Source organism: Trichomycterus rosablanca, chromosome 14 (genome assembly GCF_030014385.1).
Source record: "Trichomycterus rosablanca isolate fTriRos1 chromosome 14, fTriRos1.hap1, whole genome shotgun sequence".
NCBI lineage: Eukaryota > Metazoa > Chordata > Actinopteri > Siluriformes > Trichomycteridae > Trichomycterus > Trichomycterus rosablanca.
Genome location: NC_086001.1, coordinates 22536037 through 22549639, shown reverse-complemented (window position 1 = coordinate 22549639; position 13603 = coordinate 22536037). Strand labels below are relative to the sequence as shown.

Genomic DNA, 13603 nt, shown 5'->3' with positions numbered 1-13603 from the left:
TTGTTTTCTTATAGCTTTTAATCGTGGAGATGCTTGATCGTGAAATGCCGTATTCTGTTCAGTACTGGCGCATTCACATGAGAAGTGACGAAACCGCTTTTGTGCTGCTGTGTCATTATTTCCTATGGATTGGGGTGCCGGTGCACAAAACTTAACATGACTTGTTGTACTAAAACAAACTCTCGAAAAAGCTGAATCTGATTCTTACAATTTCTCAGAACCCCGAGTGTTACGACTTTATGGGTCATAATGTATTTTGTGTAGGGGTGTTTTCTCTATGTTACAGATTTGTGGAAGATGTCTGAAGATGCACAAAGCTACCACCAGGGAGAGACGCCTATAAAAAGGAAACCTCTGGGAAGACAGGAGAGGATGCTTTGCTTGTGACATGGTTTCATGGTTCCGGCTTTCCCCAACATGTTTGAATGAAAGCTAACAATAATCGAGTTTAAGGGAACACATTTCTCAACGAAAGGTGTCAGAATTCAAAGATTTTGAGTTTAGGGGACGTCAAGTTACAAGGTTACAAACTGCTGTAATTTATTACTTGGACTGGTGCAGCAATAATATAATGATAAAAGGTTAACGTACCTAATAAACTGTACAATTAGAGAATAGAAAAGCATTATAATAATCTAATTCTGCTCCAGTGAAATGTTTGTCATTTATACATAGCATAACTAACATAAATGATCTGTTACTTGTTGAGAGCTGTATAACAAAATATATGTATAAAATATAAAGATATGTATAAAATATAAACAGAACTAATGAGTTGTTACTTGTTAAAGAGAGCTGTATAATATTTTACCTGTTTCTCAGTTCTTTCTGCTGCAGCTGATATTGTCCCTAGTGAAAAAAATTAAATGTACTTAAAATTTACTAAGATTCATCTAAGTATAAAAGTATCAAAAAGTATAATTTTAATAAATACATTAACCTGAAGTATACGTTTAGTTACAATCAAGTTTTATTTAATTGAATATAGTTCTCATATACTTGTCTTCAAATACATGTTTAATATATTTTTGCAAAGTATGTTAAACAACTGCTGTAGTAATTCACTTAAAGCTCACTTTTAATACATTATACAAAGGTTTACTTAAATGAATTTTTTTTCATAAAGTTACTTCCATAGTAAAAAGAAGTATACTTAAGTATACTAATCTTCAATAGGCTAGAGTGCACTAAAGTGTATTATTGTCACACTAATGATCAATATACTTAAAGAGTGCTAATTATACTGTAATTGTACAAAAATAATACAAAAGCTCGACTTTAATTGTATTAAGTGTACTAAACTGTACTAAATTGGAACTCTTAAGTAGTTAATTTACCTTAAGTATACTATTGCATGTGTATTTAACTACATGTTTTACATACACTAAAAGTGAAATTAAAGCATACTTCACAACTGCACAATCAGTATTCCAAGTGCACTTGAAGTACATTAAAATATATATTATAAAAAAACCTTAAATATATTTATTTTAGAGTAAAACTATACTTCCACTTTGTCTTTTTAGACCTGATTCTAGCAATATATTTATCAATATGTTTATTTATGAGCACTGTAATGACATATGTAGTAATACCTGTCACACGGGGTCAAAGACTAGACAAATGGGGCGGACACACGCAGCGATGTATAACTAATAGGTTTATTAACAAAAAGAGCAAGGAACATGACTATGAACAAGAGCAAGGAACATGACTATGAACAAGAGCAAGGAACATGACTATGAACAAGAGCAAGGAACATGACTATGAACAAGAACTATGAACATGACTATGAACAAGAACTATGAACATGACTATGAACAAGAGCAAGGAACATGACTATGAACAAGAGCAAGGAACATGACTATGAACAAGAGCAAGGAACATGACTATGAACAAGAACTATGAACATGACTATGAACAAGAGCAAGGAACATGACTATGAACAAGAACTATGAACATGACTATGAACAAGAGCAAGGAACATGACTATGAACAAGAACTATAAACATGACTATGAACAAGAGCTAGGAACATGACTATGAACATGAGCTAAGAACGTGACTATGAACAGGAGCTAGAAACATGACTATGAACAGGAGCTAGTAACATGACTCAACATGACCTTGAAACAAGAGCTAGACAGGCCCAATCCAAGCCAACATAGAAGTCTAATAGTTCCCACTGTGTGCTCCAGCGCACCTCTTAAATAGAGGGCAGCTGGAGCTAATTAGTCCCAGAGAACCAATCAGTGAAGGGTGTGGCAGGAGACAGTGTGCGCTCACGGAGAGGGGGTGTGGCAGACAAGCTCCAGAGCACCGACGTAGCATGGAGCCCGTTTCGGTTCCCGAACTTGATTTTAAACCGGTTTCACGTGTTTCCACCGGAAAAAAGAGGTTCCAGACAGTGAACTAGCGGGCCAATCTGGCACCACAGAATACTTGGTTTTTCAGCCCAAACCGTGACGTCAGTCAGTGGGCGTGTCATGTTGTACAGCATAGCACGTTAGCAACAATGGCGTCCGCTGGGTCTCGTATGGAGCTTAACGCAGCATTTTTATCTTACTTCACCTGATTACATTTTGAGCCAGTTTGCCGCTTATATTTTCAAAGCGCATTTAAAAAGGTAAATTGTGTGATATTACGAGATAAAAGTGACCTGGACAGAATGGAAAATGCTTAACATGAAAACTCCCCGAGCTGCATAAACACCACACATGATGTAAATCCAGCTAAACACAGATACATGTGGTATTTGATGTTTATTTCACACAGATTAATGTTTGTGTTGTGGAACTTTACTGATGTTTTATTGCTCAAGCTGAGCGCAAAACGCTTCTCACAACGTCACATCTTCTTATCACAAATAGTTAGATCGCTGCTTTTTACATAAAAACAAACATCTGTAACAGCACCACAAATGCTCGCACATAATCCACACACTCCGCCATGTTATTACTGCTCTTAACTCTTAGTAAGTAAGCCCACCGATTATGACGCTGCTTGGTTTTCAATAACTGGTGGAAACGCGCGTCAGTTCTCTACAGAACACCAGGGTTCAGAGAAACCTGAACAGAACCGGTTCAAGAACCATGTTTTTTTTGGTGGAAAAGGGGTAACAGAGGCTTCAAGTGTTACAATACCAACCTTTTATATGTATACTTATAATAATACTTTTAATAAATACACAAGCCCGGAGTGGCTAATCGGGAGATTCGGGAGGATTCCCGATGGGCCGGCTCATGTCAATCTCGAGTTTGGGCCGGTTGGATGGGAAAAATAATTTTGACATTTATCTGTCACTTATCTAATCTTATTCTTACATTCATTCTCCATTCATCTGACAGTGCAGCCCCTACATCTCAGTAGATTAGATGGGTTCTACCATCTGAGGGAATTCTCCCCTCCCTAATGTTTAAGTTGGTTTGGCCCACGAGGCGTCTTTTATGGAGCGCCGGTAAAAGTGAATATAGCAACGGAATAGCGCAAACCAACCATCAGGCTGTCGTGAAGAGGAAGAGGCCAGGTGGAGCCGAAACGGCCAGGTGAAGGCTATTGCGCAACATTTGCAATGTCAACTTAGCGTAGTTTATTTTGTAGAACCCAATAATCCAATAATAAACCATTAATCACAAATATCCAGTTTCAAGCTGAAAATAATAACCATAATTTGAAGTGTAATATATTAAATAGCCTAACTCATTATTGGAATGTTTTTGTTCCGACGCTACTGTACTGATGATCCCGAGGAGGCCATGAGTTATTTAAAATATTATTTAAAATAACATAGCTATTTGTAATGTAAAATATGACTATACATGAGAATATACATTATATATGTTAAATTGTTCAGACATTCAGAAAGATGTCTAACGATAGCCTAATTTATTTTAACAAATGGAGACAAATAGCCTAAATCACTATCAATTTTACACCATCATAATATAGGCTAAATTGTGTAAAAATTAAAAAAAACTTCAAGCATGTTATGTTATTCAGCAAAATAGGCTGACCCTTAAAGAAATGTTTTTTTAGCCTCAGAGCAGCAGATAAGCCATGTCTCATGTCTATAGGCAATGACACCGTTATTAATAAAGTTATAGAAACCAGTGCACTGCTTAGGAGGCTTTTGATGCTAAAGGTAGCCTACTAAATAAGCGTGTAGTGAAGCTACTTAAGAGTTTAGTGTACACCTAACAACAGAGAACCTCTCTGTTGGGAAGACAAATGCAATTTTAATTTCAAATAATTTTTATTTCAACTTATTGCTCCTGTACAAATGTAAATATGTTTTCATCTTTATCACATTTTTTTACCTTTTAAATCTTTATCTGATTTAAATTTGAATTAAACATGTTTAAGTGAAGTGTTTTCTGTTAACTTACCAACATATACCTGAACTTATACCCAATAAAAAGGCATTGTAAGAGCTAGCTGCTGTTTCATTTATTCAGATTGCTCCTCCATGGAAAAAGTGGGCCGGGTTTGGGCATGAAACTCCCGGGCTGAAAAAGGGGCCCACTCCGGACCTGTAAATACATTACCATGAAGTATACTTTTAGTTCAAATTAAGTTTCATTACATTTAATATACTTCTCAAATACTTGTTTTCATAATATACATTTGGTATATTTTTGCATAAATGTTAAACAATTTGTATTTTTTAACATAAAGTTACTTATTGGTACAGTAGTAAAACATTTTTACTGTTTTTGTTATTTTAAAATGTAATCATTTTAAATATATTTTAGCACTCTTTAAATATTTTTAATACTCTGTTACTTTGCATGTAATTAATGGATTTCACATGATGCAGTGATTATATTTGCCAGGAATTCACTACATGAATATTTATTCAGTGTGTTTGGATGAATGAGTTAAAATATACATTTCAAGTATTTTGACTACAACTCACAATAAAGCTAAACAGTTTATTTAACATACCTTCAGTATACAGATTAAACTGTTGTTACTGCCTGAGTGGCACAGCGGTGAAACTCACTAACATATACAGAACTGACATGTCAAAGTCGCACGTTCGAACCTTGCGTCTGCTAAAAGTCTCAAAACCACCTCAGAACATAAAAATAGCGACCCCTACTGGTTGATGGTTACAGATCTCAGCATAAAATGACGGGCCAGTGATAGCTCAGTGGTTAAGGTACTGGACTAGTAAACAGAAGATTGCCGGTTCAAGCCCCGCCACCACCAAGTTGCCACTGTTGGGTCCCTGAGCAAGGCCCTTAACCCTCAATTGCTCATTGTGTAAGTCGCTTTGGATAAAAGCGTCTGCTAAATGCTGTAAATGTAAAATACATATATTTAAAGTCTATTTTTAATATCCTTTTCATGTACTCCAAGTGCACTTGGAATACTGATTAAGTGTGTTTCAATTGTACTTTAAGTGTATGTGAAACATGGAGTTAAATACACATGCTGTAGTAGTCTAAATGTAGTACAGTTTAGTACACTTAATACAATTAAAGTTGAGCTTTTGCATTATTTTTGTACAACTAAAGTATATTAACCCTCCTATTACCTTCAAATTTACTAACACCTTTTATGCTCGGGGTCAATTTGACCCCAGCAATTTAAATCTCCAGAAAATGATTATAATTAAATTTTTTACCCAAGTTTATGTCACATACTTTTTGTTTGTTCAGATCATCATTATGGGCATGTATTGTCTGAAAGGACAGAGCCCACAAAATGCAACCAGACATTCATCCACAGTCACGTTGGGGCCTGGATTGTAAAGAAAGGGTAATCGCTGAACCCACTTGTCCCATACATCCCATATTGCTGCAAGTTTGTCAGACTCTCGTCGGCCCTGCCTTGTTTCTCTGTCATCAAAGTGTATGACACGGGAGAAAACATGGAATGTGTTTAGAGACATGGTGGCTGGAAATATTGCCCTTCCAGTGTCAGCAGCCCAAAGACTTGCTGTTGCTTCACCTTTTGACTTGTACACTCCCGCCAAAATAAGCAACCCAATGTAGGCTTGCAAGTGGGTCACATCCAAGTCTTTTCAACTGTCCCCATACACACAACTCCCCTCTAAATTTGTTATCTCAAGTATATCCTTTTCAATTGATGGTGTTATGAAAAGCCCAAATGCTGATTTTATGTGTTGGACATGGCTGATGGCGTATCTGGTGGGGCCTGGAACCAAGTCTGCCTTGTTATTCCAGTGGGGAGACAGACCATAATAACTTTTCAGTTTTGGAAGGTAGTGTGTTTGCTGGTGGTTGAGAGACAAAAGAAGGGTCAACACTGAGGGTCTCATTCTTATCAGAGGAGGATGCCTAATAATCAGGGTCTTCCTCAACATCATCCTCTGTCTCTATTTGCAGAAACCATATTTTCCTGTCCCCACAGCATGGGAAATATCAAATATCTCGCGAGGATGATGTTTTCCCCTCCCCATGTTGTGTGAACTATCAATGGTTCTCGCACTACTACAGTTATGGTTATGTGAGGTTAGGGCCTTAAAGTTTTTTGGAAATTATAAAATTGCATATCATAGTGACCTCAATATCATCCTTGTTGTGTTTATAGATTGCATGCATTTGAGATGGACTCTAATACTGTGCACTGTCAGGTATTACTGCTCCTCCCCTTTAGAGGGCTCAGTGAGATGATGTGAGAGAGAGAAGGGGAGAAGAGAGGAATAAGAGATGTATGTACGTATGTATGGAATGGAAGCTGTTGGAGTTCAGTAAAGCCAATAAACTGAAAACTTGTGTCATCCTCTGATTCACGCACCAACATAACAATTTGGCGACGAGATGAGCGCTTCAGTACCGAGCCCACAGCCTTTTCTACATCACGTAGGTGAGCCGCCAATACCGTTTGTTACATGGCAAAGAATTTTCGATAACTACATGTTAGTTATAAACGCTACCGGAGATGCATGGCCAGATGCGAGACAACGTGCGGTTTTACTTCATTGTCTGGGTACGGAGGGACAGCGTTTGTTCTACACTCTGCCGGAGCAAGGTACGACATTTGCAGAGGCAATGACTGCTCTCGAGAAGCACTTTGTGCCGAAAGTAAACATAGTGGCGTGCAGACACACTTTCAGACAGCGTGTTCAGCGAGCTGATGAAACTGCGTCTCAGTATGTGGCAGCTCTCAGAGCTTTAGCAGCACCGTGTGCTTTTGGGCAAATGGAAAGTGAGATGATACGTGACCAGTTAATTTCTAACACTTATCTCAGTGCTGTACGAGACAAGTTATTACTGGAAGAAAATCTCACACTGGACAACGCTCAGACACTTGCATGCCAGGTAGAGGCAGCAGCTAAAAACGCCACATTGCTCTCATCAGTTAAACCAGCTCACACTGCATCAGTACAGGTTGTTGGTGCAACAAATGCTCATTTCAGAGGAAAAAGAGGACCACGTTCAGGTAAATTTCCAGCACATAAACACCAGGCACAAGACCACCACAAACATACAAATACTAACCAGCAGCAACGTAAATGCTTTAGATGTGGATCTTGCAAACACCTGGCGAATGATAAAAACTGAACAGCTGCTTCAGTAAAATGCAACATTTGTGGAAAAAAAGTACATTTCGCCAAGGTATGTAAATCAGCTGTAAGTGAAGTGAGGGAAGTTGTTGTTCCAGAGTTGGCCGTGCTCTACGTAGATGATGTTAGACATGTGGCAGCAGCATATGATAAGATCACCTGCACTGTTAATATTGAAGCACCATCAGGAAATTCCCATGCTTTAGAATTAATTGTAGATACTGGAGTTTCTGTATCTATTCTTCCAGAAGCATTGTACAAGCAGTATTTTGCTAATTGCTCACTCAGGGAACCTGAAGTCAAACTACTCACTTATGCTAGAAAAGAGCCTAGACCTAATTAAAGCACTCAATGTCAACATTGTTGGAGGCAAAGTGAACTACATCACAGACCACAATGCACATGCACCACCTGCTGCCAGACAAAACTCTGTAGTGTACAATCTTGATTCGGCTTCGCCACATCCATTTGAATGTGTGAAAGGGTTCATTCACAAGGTACAGGTGAACAAATCAGTGCAACCAGTACGGCAAAAGTTAAGACGCTTACCATTGAGTGTACATAAAGGGGTGTCAGTAGAGCTCAACCGTTTACTCCAAGCAGGCATCATTGAACATATAGATGCATCTGAATGGGTGAGTCCCCTCGTGGTGGCGTGGAAAAGAAAAGGGGGACTGCAACTCTGTGTTGACCTTCGTGAACCCAATAAAAGTGTAATTATGGACTGTTACCCTCTTCCTCATATAGAGGACTTATTCGCAGAACTGGCAGGTGCTACACACTACAGCCAGATTGACTTAAGTTCAGCTTACCACCAACTACCTATGCACCCGGAAAGCCGCAAGTTAACTGCTTTCATAACCCATGATGGGCTTTTCCAATTAACACGTGTTCCTTTTGGCCTGGCATCAGCTCCATCAGCTTTCCAGAAAATGATGGAAACAATCTTGAAGGATCTGCCAGGGGTACAGAACTATTTAGACGATATTATAGTCTATGGCGCTTCAAAGGAAATTCATGATGGGCATCTGCAAACCGTTCTACAGCGTCTTAAAGACACTGGCCTTCGAATTAACTTTGACAAAAGCTCTTTTGGTCAAACAGACATCACATTCCTAGGGCATGTAATTTCAAATGAGGGTCTGCGCCCCAGCCCAGATCATCTAACTGCCATTGCTGAAGCTTCTGTACCAAAAGACATGGCAGCGCTATGCTCTTTCCTGGGCTTAACATCCTGGTTCAGTAAATTTATATCAAATTACGCTACAATGGTAGAACCACTAAGACAACTGCTCAGGGCAAACACACAAGCCTAATTACAGTGGAATGATGCAGCAGACAAAAGCTTCACGAACCTGAAAACAATGCTCCTAAAAAGTCCTGCACTTGCCATCTATGACCCCAAATTACCTACTTTCATCACCACAGACGCCTCAGATTATGGCTTAGGAGCTGTCCTAACGCAGCTGCATAGCGACAAAGTTGAATGCATTGTTGCTTTTGCTTCCCGCACACTGTCAGCTGCTGAAAGGAAGTACTCCACGACAGAAAAAGAGGCCCTAGCCTGTGTATGGGCAGTGGAACGATGGAGAACTTATGTGTGGGGCCACAGATTCACACTACGACCACCAAGCTCTCACAACTCTCCTCAATACCAAAGGCATGAATAGAGCTGGTATGAGGATAGCAAGATGGTCGGCTAGGCTCATGTGTTTTCAGTACGATGTGCAGTACCGCCCTGGTAGCCTGAATGTAATGGCAGATAGTCTCTCACGTGTTCCCCTCAATGACTCCAGCACTGCAATGGATTCAGAGTATGATTTATTCACAGAGATAGCAGAGATCTCTCCACTCCTAACTGCACTACCGCTGTCTGACTTTAAAGCAGAATGTGAGGACTGTCCTGAATTAGAACAAGTCCGGCAGGTCATTGGTTCAGGATGGCCAAAGGTGAAAAAGTCTCTTTCAAGTGAATTGCAACCATATTTCTTAGTGCGACATGAACTGGCTGTGGATGCACCGTGTGATTTTTCGTGGTACACGCCTGGTTGTTCCCAAAGCTATCAGAGAGAGGATAGTACACCTAGCACATGAAGGGCATCAGGGTGTAGTTCGTACGAAACAACGCCTTAGAGAGCTTTATTGGTGGCCACGCATGGATGAACTAGTCCACGAAGTTCTATCATCCTGCACAGTTTGTCAGTCATGTGACAAGACAGCCCACGCTCCTCCTACCCCAATGCAACCTGTTGAATTTCCAGGAGGTCCATTTCAGCATGTGGCTCTTGACATAGTAGGTCCGTTTGAACGTGGGGCCTATGACTGTAGATTTGCCGTCACTCTTGTAGATTACTTCAGTAAGTGGCCAGAAGTAGGCTTTGCTGCAAATGCAACTACAGACACAGTCATTAAATTTCTGACTTCAATTTTTGCACGTGAAGGAAACCCCTGTGTCATTACAACAGATAATGGTCCACAGTTCACATCATCTGTTTTTGCTGAGTTTTTGACAGAAAGGGGCATCAAACACATTAGAATGAGTATCTACCACCCTCAAGCTAATGGCTGTGTGGAACGCTTCAACAGAGTTCTCAAAGTATTCAAGCAGCACAAGCAGCACAACAACCATGGAAGTCTGCAGTGACTGACATGCTTCACAATTACTGTGCCACAGCTCATGCAACCACGGGACAATCCCCTTTTCAACTTCTTAAAGGCAGACCAATGCGAACAAAGTTACATGTCCTACCACCTGCGATGGACAGAGAGAAGAACGCTCAAGTCACCACGAGAGTGGCCTTTCAGCAGAACAAGAGTAAGCTCTACACGGACATTAGAAGAGGTGCAAGGCCTTCGAAGCTCAAAGTTGGTGATAAGGTGCGAGTACGAAAGCCTTTCCATGTGGGAAAAGGAGAGAGGCAGTTCACGGATCCCTTGTCTGTGCAACAGCAAACTGGGCTAAGTACGTTCATTCTGAGCGATGGAAAACGTTGGAATGCATCATGCCTTTCCCTTTGCCCAGAGAGACGAGAGGGGTCGTCACAAGCTGGTACAGCAGAGGAATATGTCAGTCCAACAGAGACTTTGGAAAGACACATCCCTCGTCAGAGAGACAGACAACCACCAGCTTGGACTAAAGATTATGTGATGACATGAAAGGAGCATCAGAAAGAAAATATGTAAAGGGTGTAGGCGGATCGCTGCCCTAAAGAAAAAAAATAAATAAATAAAGAGAATGTAAAATGGAAAGAAATTATTTGTAATGCAAATAATACAAAAGAGAATTGAGTTAAGCTAACTACTAGAATTTTCAGGTATTACACTGTGAGGTTTAAGTGTGATTCATTTTTGTTTAAGGCTTTAAGTTGAAACTTACGTTGGCTACAGAAGCCTTATTTTGGTTGACAAATATTCTTATTACATTGGTTAATGTATAACTTGGTACAAGCACTGTAAATGCTGATTTTGAAATATGCTACTGTTGTACAAACGTTCTCTTAAGAGTAGAACCTGCAAGAGGTTGTTTAGCTTATATCAACCTTACAGTTACAGTTGTTACTATTTTTGAGAAAATGTTATTTCCCATGTTTCTGTGTCAACATTGTTCCTATGTAATGTTTTGTTACAGAAAAGAAATAATACGTTCATATGATGGAGTAATGCTTTCATGAGTGACGGGGGAGATGTTGTGTTTATACAACCCCTGGCAAAAATTATGGAATCACCACTCTTGGAAGATGTTCTGTCAATTGTTTAATTTTGTAGAAAAAAAATAAATCACAGACATGCCACAAAACTATCATTTTTCAAAATGTCAACCTTCTGGCATTAAGAAACAATAAAAAAAAGAAACAAATATAAAAGTTGTGGTCAGTCACAATTGCTTTTTTTAGATCAAGTAGAGGAAAAAAATATGGAATCACTCAAATCTGAGGAAAAAATTATGGAATCACTCTGTAATTTGCAGTTTAAAAACAAAACATCTGCAGCAGATTAGATTTGCTAATTATTCTTCAGTTTAAAAAGAGTGCGTACACCTCGGAGAGCTGTTGCACAAAGCAGATTGTCATGAATCATGTTTCCAACACAAGATATGTCAGTTGAAACAAATGAGAGGATTATAAAACTCCTTCAAGAAGATAAATCATTGTGGAATGTCGCAAAAGATGTTGGTTGTTCCCAGTAAGCTGTGTTTAAAATCTGGACCAAGTACAAACAAAATGGGAAGGTTGTAAAAGGGAAGCATACTGGTAGACCAAGTAAGACATCAAAGCATCAAGATAGAAAACTTAAAGCAATATGTCTTGAAAACAGAAAATGCACAACAAAACAAATGAGAAACAAGTGGCCAGAAAGTGGAGTCAATGTCTGTGACTGAACTGTAAGAAATCACCTAAAAGAAATGGGATTTACATACAGAAAAGCCAAACAAAAGCCATCATTAACACCTAAAAAGAAAAGAACAAGGTTAAAGTAGGCTAAAGAAAAGCAATTGTGGACTGTGGGTGACTGGATAAAAGTGATCTTCAGTGATGAATCGCGAATCTGCATTGGGCAAGGTGATGATGCTGGAACTTTTGTTTGGTGTCTGTCCAATGAAATTTATGAAGATAACTGCCTAAAGAAAACATGTTAATTTCCACAGTTGTTGATGATATGGGCCTGCATGTCGGGTAAAGGCACAGGGGAGATGGTCTTCAATAAATGCCAAAGTCCACATTGAAATTTTGGACGCTTTTCTTATTCCATCAGTTGAAAGGATGTTTGGTGATGATGACTTAATTTTTCAAGATGATAATGCATCTTGCCATAGGGCAAAGGACGTGAAAACTTTCCTTCAAGAAAACATATAATGTCAATGGCATGGCCTGCAAATAGTCCGGATCTCAATCCATTTGAAAATCTCTGGTGGAAATTGAAGAAAATGGTCAATGACAAGGTTCCAACCTGCAAAGCTGATCTGGCAACAGCAATAACAGACAGTTGAAGGCAGATTGATGAAGAATACTGTTTGTCATTAGTTAACTCCATGCCTCAGAGAGTTTAAACCATTATAAAAGCCAGAGGTGGTGCAACAAAGTAATAATGGTGCAGTGTTTTCTAATGATTCCATAATTTTTTCCTCAGATTTGAGTGATTCCATATTTTTTTCCTCTACTTGATAAAAAAAAAAGCAATTGTGTCTGACCACAACTATTATATTTGTTTCTTTTTTTATTGTTTCTTAATGCCAGAGGGTTGACAGTTTGAGAAATGATAGTTTTGTGGCATGTCTGTGATTTATTTTTTTTCTACAAAATTAAACAATTGAAAGAACATCTTCCAAGAGTGGTGATTCCATAATTTTTGCCAGGGGTTGTAGATTGCATGCATTTGAGATGGACTCTAATACTGTGCACTGTCAGGTATTACTGCTCCTCCCCTTTAGAGGGCTCAGTGAGATGATGTGAGAGAGAGAAGGGGAGAAGAGAGGAATAAGAGATGTATGTACTGTTAGGAATCTCGATGAAATCTTTTGTCGAATGAAGACTAGGAACCTCAGAATTAGCAATTAAAATATAATTATTTATTTAGGAAAAAAGAAAGGAAGTCTCTGAGCTCTGAAGTGATCGATCACTGCAAGTTTCTCTCTGTCTCTCTCCGTCCATCTCTAATTCTCTCGATTGTTAGAATCCGACCCTTTTTAAGCTATCCCCACCAGGATGTTCGGTCGAAGTTTTAGTTGTTACCTTATATGGCGATTTCTAGAATCATTCTATCTCTGGGCAGATTTTAAAGTTAACTCAAGTTGTTTGTCTGAATTAGCATACACTTCTTGTTTTTACATGCTTTGTTTAGTCTGTTGTCTAACACTTAGGCCGGCTGCTGACCTCCGCAAACTCTACTTGACCCTGTTCATCTTTTTTCTCTAGTTTGTGCAGTTGCAGCTTATTTGTGCAGTTGCAGCTACTGCTTGTGCAGTTGCAGCTTATGCTAATGTTTCTGTGTACGTGCAGATCTTACATGTTCATTCTAAGGCCTATCGATTATTAAGAATACAGGGTCGAGTTGTTCCAAAATCCCCACAAAT

General features: G+C 39.1%; 1 pseudogene; it reads left to right on the top strand.

Moving 5' to 3' along the window:
- The window catches only part of LOC134326206 (zinc finger protein 208-like), a 339536-nt pseudogene that overhangs the window by 140553 nt on the left and 185380 nt on the right, over positions 1-13603 (top strand).